Source organism: Sorex araneus, chromosome 3, assembly GCF_027595985.1.
Source record: "Sorex araneus isolate mSorAra2 chromosome 3, mSorAra2.pri, whole genome shotgun sequence".
NCBI classification, from domain to species: Eukaryota; Metazoa; Chordata; class Mammalia; order Eulipotyphla; family Soricidae; genus Sorex; species Sorex araneus.
The window spans coordinates 112,444,386-112,463,266 of NC_073304.1; the positions used below are offsets into that span (position 1 = coordinate 112,444,386).

General features: G+C 65.1%; 1 protein-coding gene across 4 annotated transcripts in view; it reads right to left on the bottom strand.

The window, feature by feature from the left end:
* ZMIZ1 (zinc finger MIZ-type containing 1) overlaps positions 1 to 18,881 on the bottom strand; it is a 133,917-nt gene that overhangs the window by 28,289 nt on the left and 86,747 nt on the right. Inside the window, exon 1 of one of the 4 annotated variants that reach the window (XM_055133902.1) lies at positions 3,186 to 3,374. The exons of the other annotated variants lie outside the window; for them this stretch is intronic. The gene's annotated coding sequence lies outside the window, so the exon portion shown is untranslated. Of the gene's footprint in view, positions 1 to 3,185; positions 3,375 to 18,881 lie in introns of those variants that run through there. 4 annotated transcript variants of the gene reach the window in all.

Here is an 18,881-nt window from a genome sequence, read left to right on the forward strand (position 1 = left end):
CCTCCTCTTGCCCCCTCGCCTCTCCGAGCCCTCGGACGGCTGGCACGCCAGGCTGGGCAGGGCCCACGTCTGGAAAACATCCCCACAATCTGGGGTCAGCGCCGCCCGAATCCAGGCAAGCCCCTCACAGGACGGGGCAGAGTTCCGCCTTAGGGGGGAAATCAAAGTGGGCTTGGCCGGGCCTCCCCCGGCCCCCACACAGCCACAGCCCTCCCGCTCGTACACAACGGGCCACCGGGACTGCTGTGACAGGTCTGGCCGTGCCCGCACAGAGGAGACACACAAGACGTCTGCAGGTCTGACGGACAAGGAGACCGAGGCCCGGAGTGGCACTGGGACGAGAAAGAAGAGCCACGCACCCAGGTTCAGACTCAGGAGGAACGAAAAGCAGCTGCTGGGTGTGACACGGGGTGGCAGAGATGGGAGCGGCCACTCTTGAGTGGTCACTGTGTGGCCGCCCCTTCGGGCCCACCAGCGCCCTGCCCACCCCTCCAGTTACCGAGGAGGACAGAGGTGTCGAGGTCAGTGACTTGCCCTGAGTCACCTGGGTAGGACATGTGGGTTTCATGGTGACCAGACCCTGGCCTGGGAAGGGGGCGTGCCCGAGGAGGGGAGGGGAGGGCCTCAGCGGGGCGGGCTGGGCGGGAGGCTGAGACAGCGGGGCGTGGCAGCCCCAGCAGGACTGTCACGAGGGCACAAGCGAGGCCGCTGCAGAGGAACCGAAACTCAGACTGACAACGCAGTCCCACCTACACGCTCCAGTGAGACGCTTGGGGCCTGCGCCCGCCCCGGGCACCGCCTGAACCCTCCCAGGCTCCTTTGCAGAACCCACCTGGGCCTCAAGCTGGGTTTTTTTTTTTTTTGCTTTCTGGGCCACACCCGGCAATGACCATATGGGATGCTGGGAACTGAACTGGGAACTGAACCCGGGTCGGCCGCACGCAGGCAAACGCCCTCCCCGCTGTGCTATCGCTCTAGCCCAAGCTGGTTCTTTAAGGACACGGACAGAGTCCGTCTGAGCGGACGCCCGGTCCCACAGCTCACCACGGAGCAGGCACTCGGCCGAGCGAGTGGCTGTGTCTGGGAGGGTCCTGGCTGCGGGTGGCCAGGGGCAAGCTGAGAGGTGACTTCTGAGCCGGGCCTGGAGGGCCTCCTCCCCGCCTCCTGAAACATGACCCCCCCCACCAGCTGCCGGGGCCGTGGCTGAGGAGACACTCAGGGTGGGCCTGGCGGGCCCCTCTGGACGGGGCACCCCCCCCCACCTCTGTTCCCCAGGAGAGCGGGGTGCCATGGGGAGGTCTGGAAGGCTCCACCAAGTTCCCGGAGCCCCTCAGAAGGAAGAGCAGCTGCCCTGGCCCCCCGCGACGGGCGACCACAAACAGGAACCCTGCGAAGAGACGAGGTTTCCACTGCGTCAGCAGGGCAGGGCATTCCCGCGGCTGGGGCTCAGCTCTCACTGCCTCCACTTCCCAGTCGGGCCCGCGGCAGGGCCGCCGCCACTGCTCCACGCCCCTGGGGAAACCCAGGCAGCCCGAGAGAACCTCGTGGGCTTCTTGCCCCTCCTCCTCCCATGTCCAAAGTCAAGTGTGGGCGCCACAGAGCAGTGCTAGCGCTTGTCTTGCACACGGCTGACCGGGTCTGATCCCCGCACCATACACGGTGCCCAAGCCCACCTGAGTGTGGAGCCAGGGGTCGGTTCTGAGCACCGCTGCGTGTGGCCCCGAAACAAAACAAAACAAAACAAAACAAAAAAATCAAATTCTGGCTGGGGAGGGGCTCTTTGGCAAGTGCTCACTCCCAGTGCTGGGTCAGAGCCGTGGCTGGGGTTCAATTTCCAGCACCCCATAAGGTCCCCCGAATCCTGGGAGTGATGCCTGAGCACAGAGCCAGGAGTAGCCCTAGCACTGCCTGGTGTGCGCCTCCACCCTCACGACCCCCCCAGTCTCACGGTCCCCTCTACCTTCTACAGCTCTGGGGGTGCTCGGGCCGGCCCTGCCCCGCCCCCGCATGCCGGCACCCACATGCTCCTCGCCACTGCCTCAGCCTGCGGACGGCGCTGGGCTCCACTCCCTGACCCCCGTGCGGCCTCTGATGAGGCCGTTCAGAGCTGCAGGCAGAGTGGTCATGAGGCCAGCAGAGGCCCCCGGGGAGGTGGCCGCCAAAGGTCAGCCACACGTGGCTGAGCTGATGCTGCTCCTGGGAGCACCGTTTCCACAAACAGCCCCCAAACCGCACAGAGCCAGGGTGTCCTCCGGCCACTAGCGCGGGCCAGGCTGGACACGGGCAAGGTCTGGTCTCCCCACAGGTGGCTGGAGAAGTGTCCAGAGGTTGTGGGTGCAGAGGCCCCCAGAGGCTGTCCGAGCCAGGACTGGGATCTGAGACGGAAGAGGGGCTGGAGAGGGGCCCAGCCGCAGGGTGCACGGTGGGTCAGTCTCTGCGGGGAAGGACACAGGGAGCAGGCCCTGGCCCCAAATGCCCCTCTGTCCCCCGGCTCCCTCCAGGGGCTCTAAGGACCCCCTTCCTTTAAGTCTGCCCAGAGGTGGACCCCAGTCCGAGAGGGCGGAGGGCACCAGGAGTCCACGTGCACGACACTGCCTGGCCCGCTGGGGCCCCAGGGGTGCCCAACCCGGCCGTCCTGCCTGGGGAGTCGGCTTGTTTTTCCCCGAGCTCTCCTGGAGGCGGCTGTGGCTCGGCGGCCCCTGAGGGCTCCCCCTGCAGCTGAGGCTCCTGGGGAGGCGAGGGCGAATGGGCTGCCCTGCCTGCCACGGGGCGCACAGGGACGCAGGTCCCGGCAGGGTGGGGACAAGGGGGCTTTTCAGGACCCGCCAAACCTCCCCAAGGGCCCCCACCTGGGTGCTGACAGCTGGCGTCCAGCCTCCCCGGCTTCCCAAGGGCAGGCGCCCCCAGGGACCCGGCGGGCCCCACGCGGCAGGGATCCAGGTAAACACTCCCCCACCCAGATGCAGTTCCTGGGGCCCCCAGCCAGGCCGAGGCGCACGCCACCCCTTTCTGGGTGACCTTAGGACACAGCTGACCCTCAGCTTGGCCCTGTGCTGACCGGAAACGCCGACGTTGTCTGGACAACCCTGTACCCTCTTGGGCAACTGTAGGCATTCAGTGCTCCAAACCGAGGGTCCTGAGGGGCGCCCGGGCGGGCGCATCACCCCTCTGGGCTCTGTCCTCACCTCACTGCTGACCAGTCCTCCAGCCGCTGGCCACGTGGGGCCCGGAGCATCTCACAGGGCGCGAAGGGGACGCAACTTCTCCGGAGCACGCGAAGTTCCGACCGGCCCGGCAGCCCCTGCCCAGCCCCGGGAGGGCCCTGCCGCCGGACAGCGCCCGCCAACCCGGAAGCGCCGCGGCCCCTCCGGCCGCGGGGGCGCGCAGACCCGCCCCTGCGCCCCGCGCCCAGCCCGCGCCGGACCCCGCGGCCCGCTTCCGGCCCGGCCCGGCCCCCCGCGCGGCCCACCCAGGAAGTTGGGGCGAAAACGGCGCGGGGGGCCCTGGATCCGGCTCGCGGGGGGTCGCCGCCGGCCTGAGGCGAGACAGGGACCCCGGGCGCTCCGCTCCGCGGCGGGGGTCGCGTGGCCCCGGGCTACTGTCGCCCCCGCCCCGCCCCGCAGCCCCCTCCCGCCCGCCCCGACGCGCCCGGGCACCGGTGGGCGCCCCCGGGAGGCCGCCGGGCGTGGCCCGCCCCGACCGCGCAGGGCCGGCGGGAGGGTCCCGGGGGGCGAGGGCCGGCCGGCCCCGGCGCCCCCCGCGCGGCGCCCCGCACTCACCTCGCGGCCGGCGCGGGGCCCGGCTCAGCCGGCGCGGAACAAAGGCGGCGCGCAGGCGGCGGGCGGCGCCCGCATCCCCGAGGCCCGCCGCCCGCCCGCCGCCGCCGCCGCACCGCGCGCATCAATTATGCGCCGGCGTCTGCGCGCGCGCGGCCAATCCGCGCCCGCCCCGCCCGCCGCGCCGGCCCCCGGGACCCGGCCCGCGCGGAGCCCGCCGCGACCCTCCGCACCGCCGCGCGCGCCCCGCAGAGGGGGCGGTAGGGCCCCGGCCCCGCGCGCCGCCCACCTGCCCTGGTCCCGGGCACCAGCCCCGCTGCCGAGTGCAGAGCCGGGGTACGCCCCCTGGGAGCCCCCGCGGTGTCCCCACGCCCAGACCCAAAGACCAGCCTCCGTCGGGCCGCACGGCCCCGGCCCCCTGCCCGTCACCGGCTCGGGTCCTCGCCTGGCACCTCGGGCGGGGCGCCAGGCAGTTAGAGCCCCTCCACAGCGAGCCGCCCCGCGACCCTCCGCCCGCGACTACCACCTGCCCCCTCCCTCCGCAGGCCGGGCCCGCCTGGCCCCTGCAAGTGGCGGAGACAAATCACTTATCTGGAAATTAATGTTCTTGCTCCTTGTTTGACATAAATCGTTAGCAGGCTCTAATCCCACCCACTGCCACTTGAAAGATCACTTTCCGGATGGCATTTGGAAATGCAGTTGTCACGGGCTTTCCCTCCGAGGAGCTGGTTAAGTGGATTAATTCATACTTCATAACTTGCTGCCTTTTGGACAGGAACTAGCTTCCTGCGAGAGAGATTAATTGACAGCCCCTTCCTGCGGCCAGGGGAAGGGCGTCTGCTCGCAGGAATTCTAGGGAATTCCTCTGTCTGCGGGCCGAAAGGTTTCTCCGGAGCAGACATTACTTCTTTGCTGCCTCACTGCTCAGCGGCCCTCTGGGGGACTGGCCGACCAAGCTGGAGCCAGGGGTCTGGCCAGGAAGCCCCTCTTTCTCGCTCTGCTGTAGTCGGTTACCTCCCCGCCGGCCTGACCGCGGACCCGGCACTGTGGAGGGCAGAGCACTCCAGACGCAGTGGCAGGCCCACGCGACCCCCTTTCGGAAGAGGCACGAGGGTGCTTCCGGCGTGAACCCGGCTTCACAGAACACCAGGGTGCAAACCTGAATCCACAAACTCAGGCCACACAGGGCCGGGACCCCCGGGACGCAGCTCCTCCCTGGCCCACGTGTGCGCACAGCCGGCCCAGGGCCCTCACCGGGTCCGGCCCTGCTGAACCGCGGGGAACTTACAGGATCTTTCCGAAACGCCGGGTCTGTGTCAGCACCACGTGGGCAGCTCGGGGCCTCTGGGTTCAGGAAAACCTGCAGGTCTAGAGTTGGAACCCAGCGGAGATCTGAAACCCCAGGGCCTGGGAGCTGGAGGCACAGCCCCCTGCCCCTCCCCCACCCGCTCGCAGAGAAGCCTCGGGGTAGGGAGAGGCATGTTCTTTCCGCGCTGATTTAAGCTGGCGTCCCCCGACTCTTCCCAGGTAAACTTAAAAAAAGAACAAACCCACAGCTGTATACTCTTCACGAGCAGATTTGCAGTGAGAAAGAAAACTGTTTGTATGCTTTCCTGGGCCCCTCCACTGAGGCCTGCCCGCCGACGGAGCTGGGGTTTTCACATGCTAATTCAAGGCCCGCCCGGTCCGTGCAAGCCCCACTCGCCGCCGGGTTGGCCTCTCCAGTTACTACCACGCGCACGGGGGCTGCGGAGACGCTGGCGACTCCAGCCCACCTCCCGGCAGAGCCGCTGCTACCGACTCGCTCCACATTCCAACTCCACTTCTCCAACTTCCAAAGACTTGCACAGAGGCCCTGGGCGGGCTCAGTGGCCAGGTCCACCCCAGCCCCGCCCCCACCGCACTCGCCCGATAAGGATCTGCAGGGGAAGGGGCCCAGACAAAGGCGCCTAGTGACGCTCAGGCTCCCGGAACCCGGGGACAGTCCGGGAAGAGGGAGGAGGCAGGGGAAAGGCCCAGCGCCCCTGCCGGTTCACGCAGGGGTGTTACTGGAGGGTGCTGGAACCCTCCTGTCAAAGGCCCTCGCGAGGAGGCACGGCCCCCGCCAATAAATCACAGCGCTGCCATGGGGAAGAGCGGGAGCTAGCCATGTGGAACCCACCGCAGCGGCTGCAGCCACTGGGCAGGAGGGGACCCTGCAGTGCAGCTTCCTGCAGGGATGGGGGAGGGGAGGACGGGCAGAGGGGAGTGAGAGAGAATGGGGGAGGGAGGAGAGAGGGAGGGAAAGAAGAGAAAGAGGGAGGGGCTAGAGACGAGGAAGGGTAGAGAAAGAAAGGGGAGGAGAGGAGAGAGACAGGGGGACCTGGAGAGGGTGGGGGGGAGAGAGGGGGAGAGAAGGAGAGGGGAGAGGGGAGAGGGGAGAGGGAGAGAGGGAGAGAGGGAGGGGGAGAGGGAGAGAGGGAGAGAGGGAGGGAGAGAGAGAGAGAGAGAGAGAGAGAGAGAGAGAGAGAGAGAGAGAGAGAGAGAGAGAGAGAGAGAGAGAGAGAGAGAGTGCACACGAGTACAAAGCCAGGTAGGATGTAGGTTACTCCGGGTGGCAAGTGGCCTGCCTTGGGCTTCCGGCGCGGTGGGCACTGCCTGGTGGAGTTAAGCTCCAGCCCGGCAGGAAGGGCCTCTGGACACTCACTCAGCCGCCTCTGGCAGTGCGTGCTGAGCCAGCAGATCTGGGTGCCCCACACCCAGGCCGACTCCTGCAGGAGATCAGAGGCAGGACAATGGGAGGCCCGCTGTCCTCAAGGGTGTGAGGGGCTGAGCTCAAGGGGGCCGGGCCACCCATCTCCCCAGGCCGGCCCTTCCCAGACGGCAGACCTGCGGGCCCTGGCGAGGCCCAGGAGGGCGCACGTTCTGGGGAGGGTGTGACAGGGCTGTCCCCTCAGCGCCTCCCTCCCTCCTGCACATGCCTGCTCAGCCTGTGTCCTCGTCGGCAGGGACCACGGCGACAGAGGGACTGTGGGGCTGGGGTCTGCCCTTCCTGCCCACCAGGCAGCCCCAGCGGCCAGTGCCGCTGCTTCGACTCCCTCCTCATGGCGCCCCACCCACCCCTCCCGGGAAGGGTCCCAGAGTCTGCGCGTGGTGGGCCACTCCTAGTTCTGTTCATGGCTCCCTGCTCTGCTCGGGGGCCGTGAGGTGCTGGGGGTCGGCCGGGCCTGCTCTCTGGCTTCAAGACGCTTTTGCACGTAAGTAGTTTTGGAATTGGGGCCACATCCACACCTCAGTCCCAGGTAGTACTGGGGACTGAAGCTGGCAAGGACCTTACATGCTGTACCATGCCACCCCTCCCCCAAAATTGGGAGCCAGAGAGACCGCACAATGGCACTTGCCTTCCACCGGCTGACCCGGGGCGAGTCCCCTCCCCCTGCGCCACTGCAGTAATCCCTGAGTGCGGAGTCAGGAGTAAGTCCTGAGCACTGCCAGGTGTGGCCCAAAGATGAAAATTAAAAAAACAAAACGAAACAAAACAATTTTCCTTTTTTTGGAAGGGGGTTTCTCGCGAAGGAGCCCGCAGGCAGGGAGGAGGGCTCTGGGCATCTGATCTGCCCTTCCAGTTACCTCCTGGGCCAACTGCAATGCATTTCCAGAGGCGGACAGGAGTGGGGGGGATGGCATGGACCGAGCTTCTCCCAGTCCCTGCAAGGACTGAGAATACTTTGTCTGGAAATAGGCGTCTGCAGAGGATGCAGCTCAGATGAGGCTACCGGGGGCGGGAGGGTGGGCCCCCAGACTGCAGGTGTCCTGAGAAGCTGCCACTGGGCTGAAGCCACAGGTGTTGAACAGGAGGCTGGGTCAGACCCACACCCTCCGGGTGCCCCTGGGGGTCTGTGCCTGCTGGCTTCCGGGGATCAGCCTCTGGCCCAAGTGAGAGGAACAGTCTGGCGCAGATCCAGAGACACCCCGGGGGCCACGACCACAGCAAGGACGGCATGTCCCTCCCTCCAGGACCCCAGGCCCCGTGCTGGGTGGCAGAGATGGCTCAGAGGGCTGGAACCTGCCTTCTTGGCTTGTCCTCAGACTGCCCAGTCCCCCAAGTTCCATCAGAAGCCAGAGTGCCCCGGAGTACAGGCCCCAAGCCCAAGCCGCAAGAGTAAAAGGAGACCCCTGCTCCCACCCAACCTCCAGCAGTCACCTCCTGCTTCCCTCAGTTCTCCTGGCTCCGGGCTCACTGTGGCTCAGGATGCAGGGGTCCAGCTGTGGTCCTGGGTTCGAAGGACCCCAGGTGGGTCTCTCAGGTCCCCAGAGCCCAGGCCCCTTCCGTAGGACCCTCGGCCTGACCGGACCACGGAGCAAGTGCCCGAAGCTGGCCATCCTGCACGTGCAGCAACCCTACGTGTCCGGCAGGCAGGTATGTGGTATTTTCTGTGTCTGCGCCAGGGGCCAGCTGCCGGATGCAGGCTCTGAGCTGTGGCGTCCATGCGCCTCGCTCCCCACCTGCCTGTCCTTGGTGACCAAGTTCCCAGTCCACAGCCCCGGTGGGTGGAGGAAGCTGCTCAGACGGGGCGTCAGGGCTACCCGGAGGCTGCTGGCTCCCAAGGCGACAGGGTTTGCCAAAGGGCACAGAAATCTCTTGCCATCAACTGCAGGTGTTGCCTTTGAAGGAGGAGACAGTGTGTAGGCTCGAATGTCCTGGCCTGAGCCGTCATGGGCTATATTGCTTCTCCCAGGACACACAGATGATGGGATTCTGGGCAAGCTCTACTGGACGGAAACAGGCGCCCGCAGTCGCCAAGATAATCTCCCTCCCTTGGGAGCCGTCTGTCTGCCTGCCTGTCTCTCAGGCACAGAGACACCGTGCCTGTTTCTCTGCCTGCCTGCCCCCTGCCTGCCCCCTGCCTGCCTGCCTGTCCGTCTGCCTGTCCGTGTGTTTCCAGTCTGACCTCACTCCTGTGTCCCCAGACAAAGGCTCACGAACACAGCAGGACGTATTATCCCCTTCGCCAAGAAGGAAATGAGGCTTGAACAGGGGCAGGATGTCGAGGCTCACCGAGCAGGAGTGATAGCGCAGGGGGTAGGGCGTTTGCCTTGCATGCAGCCGGCCCAGGTTCGATCCCAGTATCCCATACGGTCCCCCGAGCACCGCTGGGAGCAATTCCGGAGTGCGGAGCCAGGAGTAACCCCTGAGCATTGCTGGGTGTGACTCAAAACCAAGCCAACAAAATCCTGCAAGGACACATGCACGCTGGCCTCCAGCTGGAGGGGGCAGCAGGACCCGGCACCTCTGTCCCAGCAACCCTGTGAGCCCCCAGCTGGGAGAGCCTGTTCTGCCCAGTCCTGTGCCCAAGTGTCTGTGACTGTGAACCTACTCAACCCAGCGTCTCCGCAGCCACCCCTCTAGCTCTGCGAAGGCCCCCCTCAGCGTGCTCAGGGCTTACTTCTGTGCTCAGCATCTCTCCCAGCAGTGCTCAGACAACTCTGGGTCACGGGGTCATCTGGACACCAGGCGGGCGCCCTGGCCTACCCTTCCTGTCAGCAGAGGCTGAGTGGGGGAGGCCGGCCACACTCTCCAACCTGCTCACCCTCAGGCTCCTCCCAGAGAGGGCGGGGCCTGGAGCAGGGCTGGTGCAGGCGCCCCGCCCACTCTCCTCACTCACAGTGACAGTCGCACACCCCAGCAAGATAGGTGGGGCGCCCGGGCTTGGGGCTAAGGCAGGCGCCAGAGAGGGCACAGTGGGGGAGGCGCTTGCCTGCACACAGCTAGCCAGTGTTTGATCCCCGGCACCCCATATGGTCCCCTGAGCCCACCAAGAACGACCCGAGTGCAGAGCCAGGAGTCAGCCCTGAGCACCACTGGGTGTGACCCTCATAGGGCCTGGAGAACAGCAGAGCAGGAAAGGGGCCTGTCCTTTGCGCTGGCCTGGGTCCATGCCTGCACCCCGGCCCCCGGCCCGGCAAGAGTGGCTCCTGAACACAGAGGCATAGCCAGCCCAGCGCACCTCGGGGTGTGGCTCAGAGACTACACTAAACAAGAGGCTTCTGGCCAGGGCATGGGGATGAGAACGGACAGACAGACAGACCCGCTGGCACGGAGGATCTCGAGGCCCCTTCGGCCATGGGGTGTGCTGAGAGGCGCCCCAGCACCTCTGCACTGTGACCCCTGCAGGTGACCCCCGGGCCTCCCATCAGTGTGCAAAACCACCCACCTCCCGCTGCGACCAGGTCAGGACTGCCCCCTGCCCGCTCCCTCCCGACCCGCAGCAGCTGCTTGCAGGGGTCCCAAGACGTGCACAGACAGGCCACCAGGAATTTCTGGGGAAAATCCAGAGTGGCCGCGGGCCGGCCGGGAGAGGGAGGCCGCGGATGAAACCAGGAGCTGGTGTGCAGGGCACCTCCCGCCCCGTCCAGTCAGACACCTGGTATAAAGACCAGGTCTCTTCCGGGCTGAAGATGCTGAAGACCCAGGTCTGACCCGGCACGGTGGCACCCTGAGCCCACCAGCAGTGATCCCTGAGCACAGAGCCGGGAGTCAGCCTCGGGCACTTCCTGATGTGACTCCCACACCAACCCAACGAAACCAACAAACCAAAGAAGTGTGATTCTTGGGCAAAGGCGGGCACCCAGCAGCTCAAGTGTCTGCCCCAGACAGCCCGTGAAGACAGACAGCAGGTCAAGCAGCTCAGGCCAGTGACTGCAGCCTGCCCCACGGGAGCCCCCACACAGAACAAACCAGTTCCAAGCAGCAGCTGGCTGTGTGGCCTCTGGGAGCCCTGGGAACTGTAAGCTTTGTTGGCAGGAGCTGGCCAGGGGAGGGCGGGGCTGGAGCAGTTCCATCTTAGCAGTTCTGGGCAGCTCTATGCCCGGCACAAAATAGATGTTCAATAAATGGATGATTATTCACCAAGTCAGCATCCCAGTGGCAGTGGGGTTTCAGCTCTTCTTTCTTTTCTTTATCATTTTCTGTGTGTCTTAATCATTCTGCAAGGAGGCTTCTTTGTGGTTAGGAAAAAAAAAACAAAACAGAAAGCTCCTTATATATTGCTTTTGTTTGGTTTTGGTTTTTAGGCCACACCCAATGGTGCTTGGAGCTTACTGTTGGCTCTGCTCTCAGGAGTCACTCCTGGCAGGGACCAGGGGACCCTGGGATGCCGGGGATGGAGCCCAGGTCAGCCATATGCAAGGCAAACGCCCTCCCTGCTGTACTCTCTCTCTCACCCCAAACTCCTTATGTTTTGGAATAAAAGGAATACAAAGTTAAAACTTCTCCCTGCTGAAACGGTGCTGAGCACCATTTCCAGAACCAGCAATTGGGCACTCAGCCGTGAACAGTCGGACATCACTGACCAGCTGACCACAGAAGCTCGAAACTGTCCTGCTCCAAGTAGTCAGACCCCTTACCAGTGCTCAGAACAGGCTCCACGCTGGCTGCACCCCACCCACGCTTGGCCCTGCTGCTCGAGGCGAAGGGCAGGGCAGCGGGGAGGGTACTTGCCTCACATGCAGGCGACCGGCTTGATCCCTGGCACCCCACAGTGTCCCCTGAGTCCCGCCAGGAGCGATGAAGTGCAGAGCCAGGAGAAATGCCTGAACACCGCCAGGTGTGACCCCCAAAACAAAAGAAAAAAATCAATAATCATCACTCCAGAGAGTGCAGGGAGGTTCCCAGACAGGGCCCTGTGTCTTAGTGCTCCTGGAGGCTCAGGAGCTCAGGCTCAGCCCAGCTGCCTCTAGTGGGGAGGCCTTTGTGTCAGGGCACCTCAGGGCACACACGGGCCTTTTCACACCAGGCCCAGACCCAGACGTGGCGGCACGGAGGGCAGCGTGCCCAGGCTCTCTTCTCCTTGGTTCCTGCTCCATTGGGGAGGGCGGGCAGAAGAGCTGGACACGGAGGCCAGACCAGGCGGTGGGTCTGCAGGCCTGGCTCATGGGTCTCTGGGAGCCTGGGGGCCACCGATTCCCCAGTACTGAACCCTGAGCACTGATTCCAGAGCACCAGTTCCCGAGCGCTGATTTCTAAGCACTGATTATCGAGCACTGATTGCCGTTTCTAGCCATCGTGCCTGGGCAGAGGCCTCTCCCCTCCCACCTGCACAGACACTTGCTGCCCCTGCCCCCTGGCCTCACAGGTACCGGGGGGACGGGATCCTGACCACCTGGGACACACAGCAGCCTTCTACCATGAGCAGCCCCCAGAAAGGGTCTGAGTAGAGTCCTTGGGGCAGGTCAGGGCTGGCGGCACTCTAGGACAGGGGGTGGCAGGTCCCTGGGCTGGGCTGCAGCCTGCCTGTCCATCCCCTGTCCATCACCACTGTGCTACTGTGTGCCTGTATGGCTGGAAGCAGCCCGGGAGGGGAGGAAGGAGATGAAGGCGGGCCGGGCAGAGCTGGCTTGGGTGACAGCTGGCAGAGCCCTAGCCCCGGCACACTGAGAGGGCCGTGGAGGCCACCAGCTGCAGGGCCCCGGACACACACTTCACGTCTTGGCCTCCGTCTCCCCACCTGAGTAAGAGACAGGAATCTCCCGCCTTTGCTTCTGGCCACACCCAGTGTTGCTCAGTAATCACTCCTGGGGCTCGGGGGCCGCTATGCAGTGCCAGGGGCCCCGGGTCGGCAGCATGCAGGGCAGGCCCCTCCCTGATCTCTCTAGGCCCGGGTCAGTGGGATCCTCGTGGCTCTGCCCAGTGGAATGCAGGAGCACCCTGTCCGCCCCCTCTCCCTGCAGCCCTCCCCCACCTGGCTGAGGCACCAAGTGACAATCCTCCAGTCCACTCATGGGAGAGAGCCAGTGAGTACTTATTAAAGGGGCGAACTGAGTTTCTCCTTTGCATGGTTTCTGCTGTCACTGTAATTATGTGCCCGGTTGACAGGCAGCCGGCCAGGCTCCCCCAGGAATTCCTGTTTCCTGCCGGAGACAATAGCAGCTCTTCAGCCCCCGCAGGTGAGGCTGGGCCCTCTGGAATTCCCTGCAGGAGTCAGCCTGCGGGCAGCCTGGACAAGCAGGAAAGCTCAGGAGGAAGATAATGGGGCGGCTGGGAAGGCCAGTGAGCCCTGGGGTGGGCCAGGAAGGGCATGGGCCATCTGCCCGCCAACATGCTCCCCAGAGGGGGGAATTACCCCCCGCAGAGATCCTACTGCAAAACATCAACAACGGTTGCCCGGGCGCCACCTTGCCAGGGTGACGCCATCCACATGGTCCCGTAAGACACCAGAGGGTTGCCATGGAAACAGAAGCGTGGCTGCTCCAGCAGGGGACATGGGTCCAGAGTCACTGGACCCCAAGCTCAGGGAAGGGAGAGGGGGGCAAGGCAGCACAGCCTGCGGTGCAAGGCCAGTGAGGCAGAATCTTTAAGGCCTGAGGACTCTGTCCCCATGTTCTGATCAGAGGTGGCAGACCCAGCGTGGAAGTGACGGAGCTCGCAGGACGCAAGCTGCCCCAACGCAGCCCCCACTCGTTTCTAAACACCAGCTCTGGCCCCCGCCTGAGACTCGCTCATGGCGAGCGGGAAGACGTGCAGGGCGGGGCCTGTGGCTTGGTCACTGCAGCCTCAGTGAGCAGGACAGTCGATCTCTGCGCCCGCATGCCAGAGGGGACTTCCTCGGAGCACCCCGCGGGGAGAGAGAGCGGCACGAGCAGGACTGCGGGCGGGATCCAACTTCTCCCAACCCTCCTCTTCTGTATTCTGCCTCTCATGGTGGGGCTGGCCGGAGGGTTTCCTCTGGGCAATAGTGATCCTCGGCAGGTCGGGCTCGCGAGGGCTCAGCACCCTTTGGCCCACGCCAGCACGAGATCCTGGTGTCACGTGTGCGAGCATGGCACCACCAGAGTGTGTGACCTCCAGGGGCGCCGGGGGCCCTGCCCAGCACAAGAACCGCCTGCCAGCAGGGGGCGAGAGTTCAGGAAGCGGGTCCTGGCGCAGATGTGCTCCCTGGAGGGGGGCTGGGAGCCCGGGGCAGAGGCCTCCGACTCCAGGGGATGCACTTGAGAAGAAGAAATTCCATGTGCTCATTATCTGGGTTGGGGTGGCGGCTGGGGGGAGGTCCCCGGGGTGACGGGGAGGGAACCTGGGGCTTTACACCACATTCCTGACCTGGGGGCACCCGGATCCCCACAGCACCCGCAGTCTTGGAGACAGCTGGGGACAGTGGCCCAGAGCCCAGGACTACGGGGGTCCTCTGCCCGCCTTGCGAGGCGCCCACACACCTCCCAGATATGGTCGCACTCCCCACACCTCATCCCTCCTATACGTACAGGTTTCTCACGTACATGTATGTAGGATACAGGATTTTGGCCACACTGATGGTGCTCATCCAACTCCTGGCTCTGCAACTGGGTGTCACCGCTGGCGAGCTTGGGGGATGCCCAGAGTGCCGGGACTAAAGCGGTCAGCTGTCCTATCTCCTCACCCAACACTCAGATGTTGCTTGCTGTCTTTTTTTTTTTTTAAACTAAATAGTTTGGCCAAATTCCTCCTGGCACCTCATCTGTAAAATGGGGCCTGTGGACATCAGTTTGGGACCGTGGCAGGGGAGCTGTGGGCCGGGGTGTCCCATGAAGGCTGCCAAGGCAAATGGTGGCCCAGGGTCCAGAGGCGTCACCGCTGAGGGGCCAGGAGACTCCTCCCGAGTCAGGCGTCCTGCTCTGTGTGTGGGGGAGGCCCTGGTTTGATCTTATGCCACCAAGTAAACAGAACACTCTGCCCTGGCCCGATGAATCTGGAGAGGCGAGAGCGGGTGCCCGCGCCGTCTACCCCGCAGGCACTGGCAAGGCCCTGGCCTGCCCGCTGGCTCACGGAGTTCCCGCCCACCTGCCCACTGCCACGCCCTGCTCCACTCCGTGGGTCTCTGGGTCCCTGCTCTGGGCGGAGGGGCCGAAGCGCTTCCTAAAGCCGGAGCTCTGGCCGTCTGGACCCTCTTCCCGGGGTCTTCGCTCTGCAGGATCAGTTGCTGCCAACGGCTTTATGAACATCTCAGGCAGCCGTGCCATCCTCGGCATGGTGGGAGGAGGTGGCCACTTCCTCTGGGGGGGTGGCAGGGTTTCCGGGCAGGTGAGCAGCCCTGGAAACCCCGAAGGCATGGCCAGCTCTGAGGGTGATCTGACCTGGCTGCCCCGTCAACAGCCCGTTTCCCCTTCACGGCGGGAAGAAGGTCACAGGAGGGCTGTGTCTGCTGGACAGAGACCACCATCTGTCCCCCACGGGCGGCTGCATGGCTTCACCCCAAACTTCCAAACCTTGGAGCCTGTGTGTGTTGCCGGAGAGATGCCTGGGTTTGGCAGGAGACGCCACTAGGAACCATTCCTGCCCTTAAAATTCCCAGGCCTGGAGCTGGAGCGATAGCACAGTGGGGAGGGTGTTTGCCTTGCATGCGGCTGACCCAGGTTCGATTCCCAGCATCCCATATGGTCCCCTGAGCACCGCCAGGAGTAATTCCTGAGTGCAGAGCCAGGAGAAACCCGTGTGCATCGCCAGGTGTGACCCAAAAAGAAAAAAAAAAATTCCCAGGCATTCTGGGGAAGTGGGTGGGGAGGCAACACCCGCGGGCGCTCAGGGCTGGCTCCTCTGCGAGGCCGGCTACCGAGCCTGGATTCCCCAGCTGGCCTGCCTGTCCCGAGGCACGTGCCTGCTCCCAGGCCACGAAGAGATGTGTTGTCAGGGCGCTGCCTGTGGGGCCACTGGGAGCCGGGGGAGACAGAGGTGGGGACGGCCCCAGGGCCGGTGCCCTGGGCAGGCCCCCCCGACATGGCCTATACTCTCACGTGCAGATGTGGGGATGTGGCCCCCAGCTCCCATTCCCCACCTGGGATGTTCTTTCAAGAGTCTTGGGGCCGAGAGACAGTGCACCCGGGAGGGTACTGGCCTTGCATACAGCTGACCTGGCCTCGATCCCCAGCACCATATACAGTCCTGTGAGCCACGTGATCCCTGAGCACTGCCAGGTACGGCAAGAAAACAAAACCGCAAAAAGCAGCAGTGGTCTTGGGCTGGAGTCACAGCAGGGGTGAGGCACTGACCCAGGTTTGACCCCTGAACCCTGCCAGGAGTGACCTCTGAGCACTGAGTCGGGAGTAGCTCTGGAGTCCTCTAAGTGTAGTTCAAACAGGTGGGGGTCTCCAGTGCCAATCCCGTGGGGTAAGTGCCACGTTCCTTCTGGGCGGGCAGGAGCTGGTGATTCCAGCCCAGGGGTGAGGGGCCCGCAGAGCCACACCCAGACAGTCCCCGACTGGGTCCAGGGGCCAGGAGAGGACGAGGGGTCGTTTCCCTTTAATATGCCATTTTAAGTCCAAACGACACCGTTACCAACGCTACAATGTGCTGCACAGAACAATGGCAGTGGGCTGACAAGGCTGCGTGAAACTGGCCGTGGCCGAGGCTGCCCCCACTGGGTCTCCATGTCCCCCATCCTCCAAACCTCGCCCCCAGCCAGTCAGGCACAGGGACAGGCTGCCCCCAGCAGGCCAGCCTGGGTCCCAGATGCCAGAGAAAGGCCTCCTGGCCCCTGTCTGAGGGGTGGGGTCCACCCTGCTGTCCGTGCTTCCCACACACGCGACACCAACTTCCTCCCTGGGCTCCCCCTGCCCCAGTACCCTCCTGAGTAAATGACTTGCCCTGGAACCCCCCTCGCCGGGTCCGTCCCCCGGGAACCCAAACCCCAGCACAGCTTCGGATTTAGTCCCTCGCCTTCCTCGCCCACCCCGCCCGCCTAGACCTCTCTTCCCAACCCCCCCAACCCAAATCCTGCTCCCCGAGTATGTGGCAGGGGCCTCTGATGGGCAGGGGCGCATCCCAGAGTGGCCCCCCCTTTAGGGCCCTGGCCCCACGCTCCTGCCCCTTTCCTGCTGGGACCAGATGTGGAAAGCAGCGCCCCCCCCCACTCACCCCAGCTCTGCGGGGACACGGGCGATGAGCTGATCCCGCGGGGGGCACGCGGGGAAGAGCAGCCCAGGCTCCCCACCACCCCGGCTCAGCAGCACGGGCCCAGCCGACCCCTCCAGATGGAGCTGTCACGGCTGTGTTCCCACCCGGTGCCTTCCCTCTGCTTCGTTCCCTGTCCCAGAAAAAAATGTGTGTTTTGTTTGTGCACTTGGCAGAGGTCACTGTGCCCCTCTTCCAGCCAAGGCCACGCTGCCCGGCACCAGCTGCATTGGTGCGGGGCCTGGGGGCGGCTGGAGGGGCTGGCAGGCACTCACCACTCTCCGCTTTTTCCTCGGGGCCACACCCAGCAGTGCTGAGGGACCATTCTGGGTGGGCGCAGGGGGCCCTTTCTGTGCCAGGGATCAAACCGGGTTGGCCACTGCAAGGCAAGTGCCCCCAGTGCCCGTCTCCCGGGCCTAGAGGCTTTCTGCCGTACCCCACTCCTCTCTGTTCACGTGGGCACCCCGGGAACCTCACAGACGCCCAGCAGTCCTGCCTAGGACCGTGGGATCCCCAAGCCCTCTCCTTGCTCTTTCAAGTGTCACCTGCTGGCGGTCACTCCGAGGGGCAGCTCCCGGGTGTCCCAGATGACCACTTGGAGGGTCCTGGCAGTGACGTGGGCTGGGCTGCCAGTCCTTTGAGCCTGCTGTCTCCTCTAGAATGTTCTCCTGATAGACTCCAGGGCATCCCCAAGGGAGAGCAGATCCAATTCAGGGTGAGCCTCTGAATGGGGGTTGTGTGACCTTGTGCATGTGTGTGTGTGTGTGTGTGTGTGTGTGTGTGCCTGCTGTGTGCTGAAAGCAGAGCTGACCCAGGGCTATCCCCAGGCCCCCTCCCCGAAGGCAGGAAGTGCGTCCCTGAGTGCGGCAGGGACGGGGGCGGGGCCGTGTGTGTGCAGCGTGTGTGGGGGGTGTCTGCCCTTGAAGGGAGCTGGTGTCTTGGCCTGGCATCTCAAGGGCGAGGCCCGCCTCCGTGCAGGCTCAGCCCCTGCGCGCTGCACCCTCCAATCCCGCCCGCCCGCTGAGCAGCGCGAGCCATTTTTCACGCAGAGCTGCGCGGCGCTTTGTCCTGGCGCGAGCTCTGGAAAGGAGCCCCTGAATGAGGCCACTTGTCCTCCCTGGGGACGCGGGGGAAGGAGGGCGCCTGCTCAGAGAGGGCCAGAGTGGGGGCTGGGGGAGTGCGAGCAGCCCAGGATCTTCAAAGCAGCCCGGAAATGTCACCGCCACCGCAGGGGTCCAGGGGCCCACACTCAGCCAGGTGGGGGCCGGAAAAATCGCCTCCAGACAGATGGACGGTTCAGGACCTGCCGTGCTTGAGGGGCCGGGGTGGGGGGTGGGGGGCGTGGCAGGAAGGACCATGGCCCCTGCCTGTCTCCTCCCAGGCTCAGACAGCAGGCGAGGCCCCCTGAGCTCTAGGCTGCGGACTAGAGACCCCAAAGCCAGGACTGGCCTCTCCAAGCTCCTGCAGGCCCGAGGCCACAGCCCGGGGGCTACTCGCCCCCCGCCCTGACCCCTCAGCCCCAGCCCAGCCCGTCCTGCCACAGCCACACCTGCTGAGCAACTGCTGGTCCCGGGGGTGTTTACAAGGGAGGTCTGAGGGGAGCAGGCCTTCACCTGGTGGGCACACGCTCTCCCGGCGGGCCCTGCGGGCGGTCTGCAGCAAGGCACACCCAGGCCGCACCCCCCCAGGCTTGACTTGTTCCGGCTGTCCCCCCACGACATGGCCGCCTGTCCCCCCCCTGCCCCGCCCCGGCCGGCCTCCACTCATTCCTTCCTGGCCATCAGGGCCGCCCCAGCCCCGTGTCCTCTCCACACCCGCCTGGTGGCCGGCACCTCTGTCCACGCTTCTCCCCACAAGGCCCGGAGCCCTCCCTGGCCCCGCCTCCCCGTGACTCAGGGCCGGAGCCCCTCCCTGGGTCCCAGTCCCCCAACTCCTGGGTTCTTTTCCCGGTTTCTTCCCCAACACGGGGGTCTGTGGAGATTTTAAGCAGGGGCTGCCACTGAGGCACCCCCACGGCCGGCAGACGGGCTGCTCGGTGCCCAGGCGGCTGGCACCTCAGTGCTGTCTGCCAAATGCGGAGGGCTGCTGGCAGCGTGGGGGCGGGGCGGGGCCGCGCGGGCTGGGGGGCCGTGGGGAGGCAGAGGCAGGCGACCTTCTGTGCAGGGAAGGGGAGGGGGGATGGCCCCGAGGCCCTCCTGCCAGCAGCT